At 39.5% G+C, this 13,825-nt stretch overlaps 1 protein-coding gene and 1 long non-coding RNA gene across 9 annotated transcripts in view; one reads left to right on the forward strand and one right to left on the reverse strand.

Annotated features, from left to right (window-relative positions):
- The window catches only part of LOC140195516 (enhancer of polycomb homolog 1-like), a 201,790-nt gene extending 197,915 nt beyond the window's left edge, over positions 1-3,875 (reverse strand). The window contains exon 1 of the mRNA XM_072253972.1: positions 3,691-3,875. The gene's annotated coding sequence lies outside the window, so the exon portion shown is untranslated. The remainder of the gene's footprint in view (positions 1-3,690) is intronic.
- Positions 3,876-4,037: 162 nt separating this feature from the next.
- The window catches only part of LOC140195519 (uncharacterized), a 61,753-nt gene continuing 51,965 nt past the window's right edge, over positions 4,038-13,825 (forward strand). For 5 of the 8 annotated variants that reach the window (XR_011885498.1, XR_011885501.1, XR_011885503.1 and 2 more), the window contains exon 1: positions 4,046-4,115. This is a non-coding gene — a long non-coding RNA (uncharacterized lncRNA). Of the gene's footprint in view, positions 4,116-13,825 lie in introns of all 8 variants that reach the window. The other 3 variants (XR_011885499.1, XR_011885505.1, XR_011885502.1) reach the window with 2 other exon arrangements.

Below are 13,825 nucleotides of genomic sequence, written 5' to 3' on the forward strand. Positions count from 1 at the left end.
CAAGAGATTCATTAAAATAAAACAAAGTAAGAACAATGGTATATGAAAATTCTAGAAGAAAAGCAAAGTGAAAAAGCATTTACACTCATGCATTTGAACGGATAGGATAGTGAAGTTTAAGAGAATATGACAATAAATGTTACCCAAGGAAAATAAATTAAATCTTATTCTGAAATTTGATGCACAGGTGTAACCACTGCCTTGTGTTAGGTCCTGGCATTTGCAGTGTCTAATATGGTTAATCCTTGAAACAGTTTTGTGGTGCAGGTAGAGAACCAAAATGGTGGCTGCAATGTATGGTATTATTTTCTTTACATGAGGCTAGCCTTTAGAAATGAATCATTTACAATTTATATATCTTGGCATTAGATGCAATTAAATTAGTTACTTAATTAGCATGTAAATTCTTTGCAATCTCAGTAGTACCCATCTTCTCTGCTTTCAATTTCTTTATCTCTATCCTTGCTCCACTGGTGCGATGCCATCTACGTGTATTAATACAGGGTATGAATGCCAAAATTAATTTCTAGAAGAACTCTTACAATCTGCAATGAGGAAATTGCCCATTATTCAGTGAAAGATCTTAACAGTACTGAAATTAATGGTATATGCAGATATTTCTATATATTTAATAATGAGGGGCTGCTTTGATTAAGATGTTTTAAATATTGAAAGGACATGATATGGTAGATATATTTTTTTCTGTTAAGTGCAATCACAATAACACAATATTAGGACTAGTCTCTTCAAAATAATACAAATAGGAATTACCTTCTCCACATAGAGAATGGACTAAATCTAGAACTTTCCCTCATCTAAGTGCTTGTAAATGGAGCTTTCAAAGCAGAAATTGTGCTGCGTGGCAAGGGCTTTTATGAAGTATATAATTCCACCTTTGCTGCAATGAAGTTGAGGTGCTGATCAGTTTGGATCAGATTGAGCAGAACATATAATAAAGAAGTTGACAATTCCACTCCTATGGGTATGAATTCAGATATCAAAGCTGAACAGACAACTCATATAAATTTTTAATAATACATTGACTATGTATACTTTGCATTTAAAATATTTACCTTTCCCAGTTAAAATACAAAAGCAATAGCAATGGTGATTCCATGTAAATGTAAGTGTGAGTTGCAAGTTGTATTGTCAATTGAAACTGGATGGGACAGTAAATAAATGATTTCCCCTCTAATTATAAATTACATACAAATCCAATAAATAAACGAACCAGCGGACTCTTAAGGACAGAGAGGTTGTGAATGCAGTCAGTCCTGCATATCTTCATGCAGGAATCCACATTTAGATGTCTATGTTCTGCACTGATTCCCTAAATGATTATCTTCCCTCCCTCCCCCCACCCCACCAAAAGGGTGGGTTGAAAGAGCCAGAAATATGCTTTATGACTGCACCACATTAGAAGTGAGTAGGAGACAACCTAATTTGCTGCAGTAAACTGATTAGTTCTAGACGGTTCTGAAGCAAATCTCGGTTTATTCTTGAATAAAAAATGAAAACATATGATGACACCCATAAGCATCCAACAATAATCATGAATAATTAATTCTTGGATAACAAAGATCCAATTTGATTTGTACCCATATGAATACTGTCAAATATTTCTCACTCCACTAAATTTACATGATAAAATTGGTTCTGGTAATTTTAAAGCAAAAATGTCTCTTTTTATAGTGGTGGAACAAGACTAGGTCACATTTCTGATAAGCATCTTGTAGATTGATGTAATTCTACCCGTCACTAGTCATTTTTGGTTGTACTGAATACAGCAAATATGTCTGTGAATAATCACTGCTCTTTTTAAGTGTGGCACAACAATGGCCTCACAGGCACCCTGCGATATTCTGTACTAGTGTTGGTGTAGGATAGTTCCAGAGTACTGCACTCTGGATGATATTTTCACGATGTGGCAGGGCTTTTAGCAGTGTGGGGGTGTTTCTGTTCGTGAAACACATCGATCTGCCTGTCATCTACTGTAGATACAATTAAATCAGTTCACCTTTAACTCCGCCTCAAAGATCCACTCTTAAAATCATCTGTACGAATCAATTCAAACAAAGCAGAAAATTCAAACCCACTGAGCGTTTTTTAAAAAAAAATCAGACACAAACTCCAGGTCGTTAGAAAAACTAATGCAGCCATTTATTTAGACCATTTAACGCCACCGTCACTTTTCACATTACACAAAAAAAACTTGGGGGGAAAATGGCACCTGATTTCTGTCTGCAGCGACACATCGTCTAGATCACCAGCGGTATATTATCAAAATCGTAAACTCAGTGAGGTTACAATAACTTACAAAGAAATGGGTGAAGATTGGCAAAAGGAGATCGTGTGTGTGTGTGGGGGGGGGGGGAAACAGAGGGGTAAGGAGTGGGCGCATTGAAAGGAAAGAACCATCCGGATTCTCAATAAAATGAAAGTGGTGTCGTTTGATATAATTTATCAAATCTCCGCCCCTTGTGAAAAGCAGCAGAAGCAGCTAGTGCGTTTTAAACCAGGGGCCCCGCCAAGGATGAGGGCAAGATATTCTTTTCAAATACTGGTTCAATGATCTCGAGGCAAATGCACATGGCAATGCACGGTAGTTGCTTGCACAGCCCTCTACCTCTGCCCCTCGTACAATAAAACAATATATTATGATTTGTTTGTCCACCCTTTCTCCCCCCCCTCTTCTCTCCTTTCAATTTGGTCAAATCGACATTAGATTCAAAGTCCCCCATAAGCGCAAAACAGCGCCACCAACAACAGTCAATGCAAACAATCCAAGCGTCGTTAAATCTTCCACCGTGTGTAAATAAAAAAATAAATGAAAGCCCGAATGCATCTGAAAATACGCCCAACTTTTACATGTGTTAATATCCAATTAAACCGACTAAACTCCTAACCCCACCCCCCCAAATAAAAGGGGGGGGTAGAAGCATAAGCTCTCTACTCCCCCCACCCCGACTTTCCAGAGCTGCCACCAATGGCGCGGAACATGGAACATGATTTGCAAAAGAGAGGAGCAGCGACCATTAGTCCAGCCGTAACTTAATATAAAGCGAGTTAATATGTCATTTCCCACCCCTCCCCCCTCTCAAACCAAACGCAGCCAGCAATTTCGCAGCACTTCCAATCTCACCCATTATTAAAGAGTTACAGTGTGTCCGGTGCAACGCAGATCACATTTGTCATTCACCGTCTTGGAATGGGAGAAAATTAATCAGTTACATATTCCCTTATACATTTCTGTAAAATCCATGCATCGTACACATTTTGATCTCAGACATATGTGTCTCATTTTGTCTGCTACCTCTATCTGAAGAATGGGTAGGCAAAAAAAAAGTCCCGACTCGATCCAATAAAGTTATTTTGGAAACTGCCGAAATATTTTCCCTGTATTGTGGATTAGTTAAAAGGGATTCTTTTCAAATAAAATGTTGTATTTCCCCTTTTCTCTTGAAAATGTTCGCAATTATCTATCTTTCGCCACGATTGACGCGACAGCATGGGCGGAATCGAGACCAAAGCAAAGGGAATACACTCGTCATCTTTCCCATGCTGTTAATTTATATATCCTTTCTTCACCTCACCTCCAAGAAATTGTTTAAGTTGCATTAAAATAATATTTCAAAATAACTTCAAATAACGAGTGAGAATATTTTTAAGGGGGGGGAGGAAAAAACTCACCAATCTGCATCCAGGGAGGATGTTGACAAGCCCTGTCCAAAACGATTATCAGAAGAAAGGCTATTACTTGTGCTTTAGAAACAACAGATGCGATATAGCCAATCTATTTTACAAATATCAAACAGCCACCCGATCGCTGTTTGCAAACGTTTCGTTGCTCTTCCCACCTGGCACCACAGCTTTCTGTCCAGGAGGTGGGGGGTGGGTGGGAGGAAGGAGGGAGGGAGGGGGTTGGTGGTAGGGGAATCGGCCGTGTGGTATCACCAAGATTAAAACACAACCACAGAAGACTTGGGGTTAACAACTTTGCAATGGCTAATAGGCGCATTGTGATTGGTTGGTGAGTGTCACCAATCACCTGTAGAGAGCTCATGGCCGATGAGCTCACTTTCAATGGCAGAAGTTGAGGTTTAAAACAAAAATGGGTAAATACTCCCGCTATTTTTTTGAAGAGATTGTTGTCGTTTCAATCGCACTGTTTCTTTTTATCTGGCTTCTTGTGGAACCGACCTGCTTTTGTCTTAATGTGCGCTTTAGCCACACCCTCCTAGATCCGTCGATTCTATGATGCAATAACATTCACGGATTTTTTAAGTCTTCCTTTTGAAAGAAACTAACATTTTCGGGGCTCTCCACACCAGGCTTTTTCTTTGTCAGGGGATTTTTATTTTCTGATTTTCGCTTTAAAGATCGAAAAACACAGAAGTGGGAGGTTGAACGGCCAAATTAGATTTAATTGCGTTACAAAGAGGGTGGTGAATGTGGAACGAGCTGTTCAAGGTAGTGGAAAAATTTAAGGGCGCTTTGGATAAATACGTGAAGCAGTGAGCGATTGCAACTTGCTGGGATTTTGACCACTGTTATTTCCAGTGTTTTACATTCTTACGGGCATTTTTATTTAAAATAAACATTAAAAGGTGGATCTGATGAAATCAGACACCGACTTTTAAGCTTCACATTTATGAAGCTGAATCTTAAGAGTTACAGTAGAGAATTGATAGGAGCCTATTGTATCATGAAAGTTGTCGCAAATGGCTTACCAGAATGTTTTCTCTGGCTAAGGAATCCAAACTGGAAAAAGACGGCGTTCACAGTCCCAAGAAAAGGGGTAGGACTGAGATGAGGAGACATTTTCTTACTCAGAGTGGTGAAACTTTAGAATTTCTGCTCTAATGCCTCTCAGGGTATGGTCATGATTGTGTTCAATGCAAGATCTATAGATTTATGCATATTAAAGGACTCCAGTGACAGAGGAAGATAATGGTTTTTGAGACAGATCTTGTTTAATGGTGGAAGAAGCTTCAAGTGGAAAGATCTATTTCTGCTTCAATTCATTATGTTTGTATTTTAAAATATCCCTTACTGAATATAGATTGGATCCTCAATTTGTAGTTCGAATGTAGGATTCACAGAAAGATGAGCAAAGGAGCCATGCTTGAGGCCCTTCCGTTGGTGGGGTTGGACGGTGGATGGATGTTGCATCCCAGCTATCGATATGCAGGCCAGGGCAGTACAATATGGAGAGCAAGCTGATGAATCTAAAGGAACGGCAGACACCAATACAGTTTGGCACCAGCGGCATTGCCAGCCAGCGTTGAACTCAATGTAGGACTGCCCTAGGACTGCAGCTCCAGATTTTTCCTCAAAATGTATTCCTGAAGCTTTTCCCCATGAGTGGGTATAGCAACAAGGCAGTGGATGTTTGAGATCCGAGTTTGCTTCTCCTAGATGAGCTGCCAACCACAAATGATGAGCCCCTTCTGCCTGAAGTGGCTGGTTTTGAGACACCACTAGTTGCCTTTGCTCCTTCTCCTGTCAATAGAAATGGTTCCTCTGGGCTTAGTAGCTAAGCCACATTAAGGTGAGTAGCTGGACGTGGTTGTCAGGGGCTACTTGAGACCCGCCATTGGGCACATCTGATAGGCAGTGAGAGTTTATCCCCACTACCATCCCTGGCTGTAAGAACCTTAAGGAACGGGATCCATGCTATTACTCATGCAAAATTGGGTTTCACTAATGTAAATATATTACTGCTCACAACACTAATGTAACAGCCTGTTATAGAAAAGGTGTTATTAAACTGGAAAGAATGCAGAAAAAAATTACAAGGATGTTTCCAGGACTTAAGGCTAGGAATACATTCTTTGGAATGTAGGAGACTGAGAGGTGATTTTATAGATTATAAAATCATAAGGGGCATGGGTAGGGTCAATCAAGAATCAGAGGACATAGGTTTAAGGTGAGAGGAAAAATATTTGAACTTCAGCAGCAGCATTTTTATACACAAAAGGTGGAAAAGCTGATGTGTGGGTGGAATGAGCTGCCAAATGAAGTGGGTGGGGCAGGTAGAATGATGATTTTTAGAAGATAGTTGGACAGGTACATTGATTGGAAAAACTTAGAAGGTTGTGGGCCAAATACTGGTAAGTGGACCAGCTTTGATGGACCAGTTGGGCAGTGGGCCTGTTACTGTGTTGCATGATCCTAACTCTATCACAGCATTTATACTAATCCTGGAACCTGCATGACTGAGAGATGAACTTGGTGTTTTATAGGACTGGCAGAAGGAATGCTCGTCTTTCAGAGTAAGTGAGAAAGTTCCACATTGCAAAGAAAACAATAGGAGTTCCAATGTATTTTTTTAAACTCAAAAATGTAATGAAAATATGGTACGTTCTACTATGAGGATGAATTAGGTTTTTAATGATAGCCTAGTTAGTATATAAGAGAGATCGGAATACTGAGTAATACTCAAATGAAAGAAGGGAGGAAGTACCACAAATGGTGCATAAATACTGGCATGAACTGGTTTGGGAGACTGGTCATTTCTGGTTGGATGCTGTTGAATAGTCAGGGGTCAGTATTGGGACTGCTATTTTTCATATTGTTTGTTAATAATTTGGATAATGGAATTGATGACTTTGTGGCAAAGCTTGCAGATGATACGAAGGTTGGTGGAGGGGTAGGTAGTGCTGAGGAAGCAATGCTATTGCCCCAGGACTCAGACAAATTGGAAGAATGAACAAAAAAGTGGCAGATGAATATAGTGTTGGGAAATGTATGATAATGCATTTTGATAAAAGGAACAATAGTGCAGACTATTATCTAAATGGGGAGAAGGTTCAAACATCAGAGGTGCAGAGGGACTTAGTCCTCCTCCTGCAAGACTCCCAGAAGGTTAATTTACAGGTTGAGTCTGTGGTAAAGAAGGCAGATGCAATGTTGGCATTTATTTCAAGGGGAGTAGGATATAAAAATAAGGAGATAAGGCTGAGGCTTTATAAGTCACTAGTCAGGCTGCACTTGGAGTATTGTCAACAGTTTTGGGCCCCATATCTCAGAAGGGATGTGTTGTCATTTTAGAGAGTCCAGAGGAGGTTCATGAGGATGATTCCAGGAATGAAGAGGTTAACATTGAAGATGAGTTTGGCAGTTTTGGGCCTGTACTCACTGGAATTTAGAAGAATGTGTGGGGATCTCATTGAAACCTACTGAATGTTGAAAGGACTGGATAAGGTGGATGTGCTGAGGCTATCTAGAACTAGAGGGCAAAGTCTCAAAACTGAGGGATGACCTTTTAGAACAAAGGTAAGGAGGAATTTTTTTTAGCTAAAGAGTAGTGAATCTATGGCCAAATTCTATTCCTATGTCTTTCAAATCCCTTACTCACTCTTCCTTCAGTTAGTCCTGACGAAGGGTCTCGGCCTGAAACGTCGACTGCACCTCTTCCTAGGGATGCTGCCTGGCCTGCTGCGTTCACCAGCAACTTTGATGTGTGTTGCTTGAATTTCCAGCATCTGCAGAATTCCTGTTGTTTTTGTTTCTATTCCTATGTCTTATGGTTTTATGGTCTATTTTAGTCTTTCGTAATCTTACATAAAATACACCAGGCAAACTACAACGCCACCTAGGATAACTGGGGAAAGCATCTTGCAGTTTGGGAGGAGTAAAACCAGAGGCTGAATACAAATAATGGTGATCTTGGGATCAATGAGCTCAATGGGTTCTGTGGATCTAGGAACACAAAGACTTGAGCAGTGATCTTGAAGTCCAAAGGGCCTGGGAAGATGCTTTGGAGTACTGGAGTGTGTTAGGTTTGCCAGCATTGGGATGACACATAGGAAAATTAGCCTTTGAGCCTTGGGCACAAAATCTGCTTTGCTCTTCATCCATTTGCTGTGGCCTACCTTCATAGAAATCCAGTCTGAAACTGGTGCAGAACTAAGGAAGTGATTTGTTATCTGAGTTACCATCTTTCAGATGCAATGCTAAGGTTTTTGTAGAAGATCTCAAGGCATTTTTTTGTGAAATGAAGCAATGCAATTATTACTGAAACCCGGGCCTGCATTTATCCCTCAAGTAATATCCCAATAACAGATTATTTGATCATATTGCTCCTTGTGGGAGCTTGCTCTGCACAGATTGCCTGATGAGTTCTCATATTACCTAGCAATTACATTTCAGATTGTAAATTACTGACATTTCCTGAAAGAGAGTAAAAGGCGATATAAAAATACAACCATATTTTACCTTCCATTGCTATCACTTTGCCCATTGTTAACCAGATCCTGCTTTTCAATTCCTTTAAATATGCCATTTAAATACTTAACAAGAGAAGTTCCCTTAAATAAAAGTAATCATACAAAAAATCATTATATTTACTTTCTGGGTTAAGAATATTTTTAAAATCTCACTTCAAAAACAACAGTTCAGATTTTTAGCTAATTACCTGTAACGAAGATACAATGAGTCTTGAATCACTAAAGCAGAAGGCGCTGGTAAATGTGATAGTCTGGACGGGTGCTATATGTTCAGCATGGACCACCATTTTATTGGCCTGTGCCTGTGCTGTATGACTTCTCGTGACTCAATAGATTATTGACTAACAACATTCTTTATAATAAACAGTCTGTATCTTCTCTAAATAACAATCATGGTTACTTAATTCTGGGCCTGCTGTCACATGTATTGTTTGAATGCCTTATTTAAAAACAATATGTTCTTTCTGAATCTCATCAATTCCTTGATATAAATCTTTGAACATTCAATTTCAAATTTATCTAATTCTTTTGTGAGAAATTCTCAGAAAACCACAGAAATGGATATGAAATGGTAGTTTCATATTTTGTTGGTCATTTGGTTGAGTGACTTTGCTGCATACTTCGGATTTTGTACTTGTTAGGTTTGTCTTTGTCATCATGGAATAGCTTCTCAAATGATTAAATTAATCATTGGGAAGAAGTGTCAAATAACCTGTTTTTTTAGCCTACTCTGTAGATGAATGGCTTTTCATACAGACAAAGTTTACAGACATCAGTATGATTGATTTTGTTTTACAAAAGTAGTAACTTGCAAATTGAGACTTGCTGAGAATTACTGCCATTGTTCTCTTCTGCATATAACTTTCATATGCCCTTGGCAGCTGTTTTGATGTATGCATGAAGTTATGTTTTCCTTTTCTCTTTTTTTAACCACAAATTTTGTAATAATCATATCATGGTTGTGAAGAAATAGTATTTCAGGATGTATATTGTATACATTTCTCTGACATTAAATGTTCCTTTGAAACCCTTGAAATATCATTACATGAAGAATGGATTATAAAGAATCTATATACTAGGTTTCCAATCATTATTCTGTTTATATCGACTATAGGTTAATGTATAAAGTTTAACAAGCTCCTATTTGAATAGGTAGGACTAGCACTCAACTAAATTTATAGATTGGTTGGGTATGTCAAATGTGACTTCGGACAAAGCTGGTAAAATAGGTTTCAGAGGTGTACTTTTATAGGGGATTATTTGTCTGCAGGGTGCTTCTGTTAAACCATTGTTTTTACTTCATTATAGATTTAAATAATGAACTATATAAGTTTCTCTATGTTTATGACAAGTCCATTTGTTAAGACTTGTTACCATACTGTGTATCAATTTGCTGGTTGCCTCCCCCGGAAGATTACAGGGTAGAAATTAGTCCTCTGATATATGTATTAAATAGAGTCAGCAGAATTGATATTCAAAAGTGAGATTAATATGCATAGCTTATTACGTTGGAGACAAACTTCTAGACCTAGAATTCAAGATTCAGGCTACTACTTAATACTTTTAGAGTACTTTTTTAAAACATGCAGGTGTCACCTGCTGGACCACCATTTTATTTAATATCCTTATTCCCCTGAACTGAGTGACTCGCTCAGCCATTTATGTAATTATGAATCAACCATACTGTCTTGGTTTTGGGGTATTGACCAAACCATGTAAGAACAAAAGATGTTGTTCCCTTAAGGACATTGATAAACTAGATACATCTCTCTTGTCCCGTTTTAAAAATTTTGTAAGTTTTAGCAAGATCACCGCTCACTTTTATATACTGTAGAGCAGGGGTTGCCAAGCTGGGCTCCATGGACCTCTCGGTTAATGGTATGGGTGCATTGCATAAAAAAATTTGTGAACCCCTGCCCTAGAGAATCAAGCCCAGTTTACTGGATCACTCGTCTTCAGGTAATTCACAATCCTTGGAACCAGTTCACTGTACTTCTCTGCATGTACATCTTTTCTATGTAAATAATGGTCTGGGTGTGGTCTCATTAAAATTGTACATAATTGTAATAATACTTATGCAGTCAACTCCTGTAATAAAAGGCAACCCAACACTTTCCCTCCAAATCACAAGGTGTGACTGCACTTTGACCTTCAGTGATATGTATGCAGCCCATCTAGGTGCCTTTAGACATTTTGAACCATAACCACATTACAAAAGGAAAATGAGTGGAGGAGGTTTTAAAGAGCATAAGTCCCCAGGACTTGACCAAATGTATCTCAGGGAAGCCAGGAAAGAAATTGCTGGAGCCCAAGCAGAGATATTTGTATCACCGTTGCCTGCAGTTGAGGTATGAAAGACTCGAGGATGGTTATTATTGTGTCTTAATTGAAGAATGTTTATGAAGACAAGCGAGTGATCCATAGGCTGGTGAAGCTAACATCAGTAGCAGGAAAGCTACTGGAGGAAATTCTGAGAATTTCAACCTGCATTTGGAAAGGCAAGAACTGATTAGTAATAGCAATGGGAAATTGTGTCTCAAATTTGATGAATATTTGAAGAGGTGATCAAAAGGATTGATGAGGGCAGGTGTCTACTTGGACTTTAGCAAGACCCCAGATTGTAGACTGATCTAGAAGATTAGATCAAGTGCAATCCACGGCAAGCTAGCCAATTGGAAAAAGAATGGCCTACAGGATGTAATTTTGACACATGAAGTGTTGCGTATACAGTAAGTGGCAGGGCCCTGGAGAGTGACATTGAACAAAGGCACTTAGGGGTACAAGTACAAAATTCCCTGAAGATTGCGACAAAGGTAGATAGGGCAGTGCAAAAGACATTTGGCATGATTGCCTTCATTCGTTAGGACATTGTGTAAAAATTGAAACTTCATGTTACAACTGTACCAAATATTGCTGAGATCACTCTTTAACTGGATGCAGTTCTGTCATCTGGGTGTAGGAAAGACACCATTAATCTGCAAAAGGTTCAGAAAAGTTTCACGAGGTTGTTACCGTGTCTGGAATGTGGCAGTTATGTGGAACCATTTGTGGTGGAGCTGGCTACAATAACAACATGTAAAACATTTGGATAGTTACATTGGATAGGAAAGGTTGAAAGGCATGTGGGTCAAATACAGGACTAGGAACTTGGTTTGCATGGAGGATATGAGGTGAAGGGTTTTTCCCATGCTGTATAGCTCTAAATTTTCATCAACACTACTCAGTCTCTCACCTTGCATCCCTGTTTTTCCATTGCATCCACTTTCCAACAAAGTGGATGAACTCACATTTTTTCCACATTATATTCTGAATGCCATAATCTTGATCATCGATTCAGTATAATCACATCTCTCTGAAATCCCTTTACAATTTCTTCTGTGTACACAGCCCCACCTAGTTTAGATTTATCAGCTATTTCAGTAACATGTTATGAAGAGTGAATGTCAGTCACTTAAAAATAATGTCCCTTCATCCACCTCACTGATTCCTTTAATTCTAAATTTTCTCTAATCATTTGAGGTTCCTGAAGGTTGTCATTTCACACAGAGGGTGGTTGCTATATGGAATAAGGAGCGACATAGGCTGCAAGAGGCCAGGGGCCTAGCTCAGGTAGACATCATGCTTGCTATAGTCCATTTGGGCCAAATAGCCTGTTTCCATGTTGGATACAGTTTAGAAACAGGCTGTTCAGTCTACAGAATCTGCACCAACCGTCAAGTACCATCTACACCAATCCCGCACTAATCTGACATTTACAAGGAGCACTGCAACAAGAAAGGAGTGCCCATTGTCAGGGACCCTCATCATCCAGGCCATGCTTTCTCATCTCACTAATGCCATCGGACAGCAGGTTCAGAAGCTTCAGGTCACACACCACTATTTCCAGGAACAGTTATTACCCGACAACCATCAGGTTCCTGAACCAGCGTGGATAACTTCACTTGCATCAATGCTGAATGGACTCCACAACCTATAGACTCACTTTCAAGAACTCTATGGTTTACCATCTCAGTTTTATTTCTTTACTTTCTTTTTATTACTTGCTCAATTTGTCATCTTTTGTACATTGGTTGTATGTCAGTTGTTTGTTTATAGTTTTTCATAAATTCTATTGCATTCAGACCATAAGACATAGCAGAATTAGGCCATTTGGCCCATCGAGTCTGCTCTGCTATTCAATCATGGCTGATCCTTTTTTCTTGCCTCCTCAGCCCCACTTCCCGGCCTTCTCCCTGTAACCTTTGATGCCACATCCAATCAAGAAATTAATCAAGCTCTGCCTTGAATACACCCAACAATGCAGCCTCCACAGCTGCCTGTGGTAATAAATTCCACAAGTTCGCCACCCTTTGGCCAAAGAAATTTCTTTGTATCTCTGTTTTAACTAGACGCCCCTCTATCTGGAGGCTGAGCCCTCTTGTCCTAGACTTGCCAACCATGGGAAACATCCTTTCCACATCTACTCTGTCTAGGCCTTTCAACATTTGAAAGGTTTCAATGAGATCCCCCCACTCATCCTTCTGAATTCCAGCAAGTACAGACCCAGAGCCATCAAATGTTCCTCAAATGATAACCCTTTCATTCCCGGAATCATCCTTGTGAACCCTCTCTGAACTCCCTCCAATACAAGCACATGAAAAGCCCAAAATTGTTCACAATACTCAAGATGAGGCCTCACCAGTGCCTGAAAAGCCTCCGCATCATATCCCTGCTGTTGTATTCTAGACTCTTGAAATGAATGTTAACATTGCATTTGCCTTCCTCACCACCGACTCTACCTGCAAGTTAACCTTTTAGGGTGTTCTATAGAAGGACTCCCAAGTTCCATCTCAGATTTTTGGATTTTCTCCCCATTTACAAAATAGTCTGCACATTTATTTCTTCTACCAAAGTGCATGACTATGCATTTTCCAACATTGTATTTCATTTGTCACTTTCTTGCCCATTCTCCTAATCTGTCTAAGTCCTTCTGCAGCCTACCTGTGTCCCCAACACTACCTGCTCCTCCACCAATCTTTGTATCATCTGCAAACCTGACAACAAAACCATCTATTCCATCATCTAAGTCATTGATATACAGCATAAAAAGAAGCATTCCCAACACCGACCCCTGCAGAACACCATCGGTCACTGGTAGCCAACCAGACATGAATCCTTTTTATCCCCACTGTTTGCCTCCAACCAATCAGCCAGTGCTCTAACCATGCTAGTAACTTTCCTGTAATACCATGCACTCTTAACTTGGTAAGCAGTCTCATGTGTGACACTTTGTCAAAGGCCTTCTGGAAGTCCAAATATACAACATCCACTGCATCCCCTTTATCTATCCTACTTGTAATCTCCTCAAAGAATTCCAGCAGGTTTGTCAGGCAAGATTTTCCCTTAAGGAAACTATGCTGACTTTGTCATATGTGTCCTGTGTCACTAAGTACTCCATAACCTCATCCTTAACAATTCTCCAACATCTTCCCAATCACTGAGGTCAGGCTAACTGGTCTATAATTTCTTTTCTGCTGCCTTCGTCCTTTCTTAGAGAGTGGAGTGACATTTGCAATTTTCTATGCCAGAATCCAATGATTTTTGGGATATATCTA

This window comes from Mobula birostris, chromosome 3 (genome assembly GCF_030028105.1).
Source record: "Mobula birostris isolate sMobBir1 chromosome 3, sMobBir1.hap1, whole genome shotgun sequence".
In the NCBI taxonomy this organism is placed as follows: Eukaryota; Metazoa; Chordata; class Chondrichthyes; order Myliobatiformes; family Myliobatidae; genus Mobula; species Mobula birostris.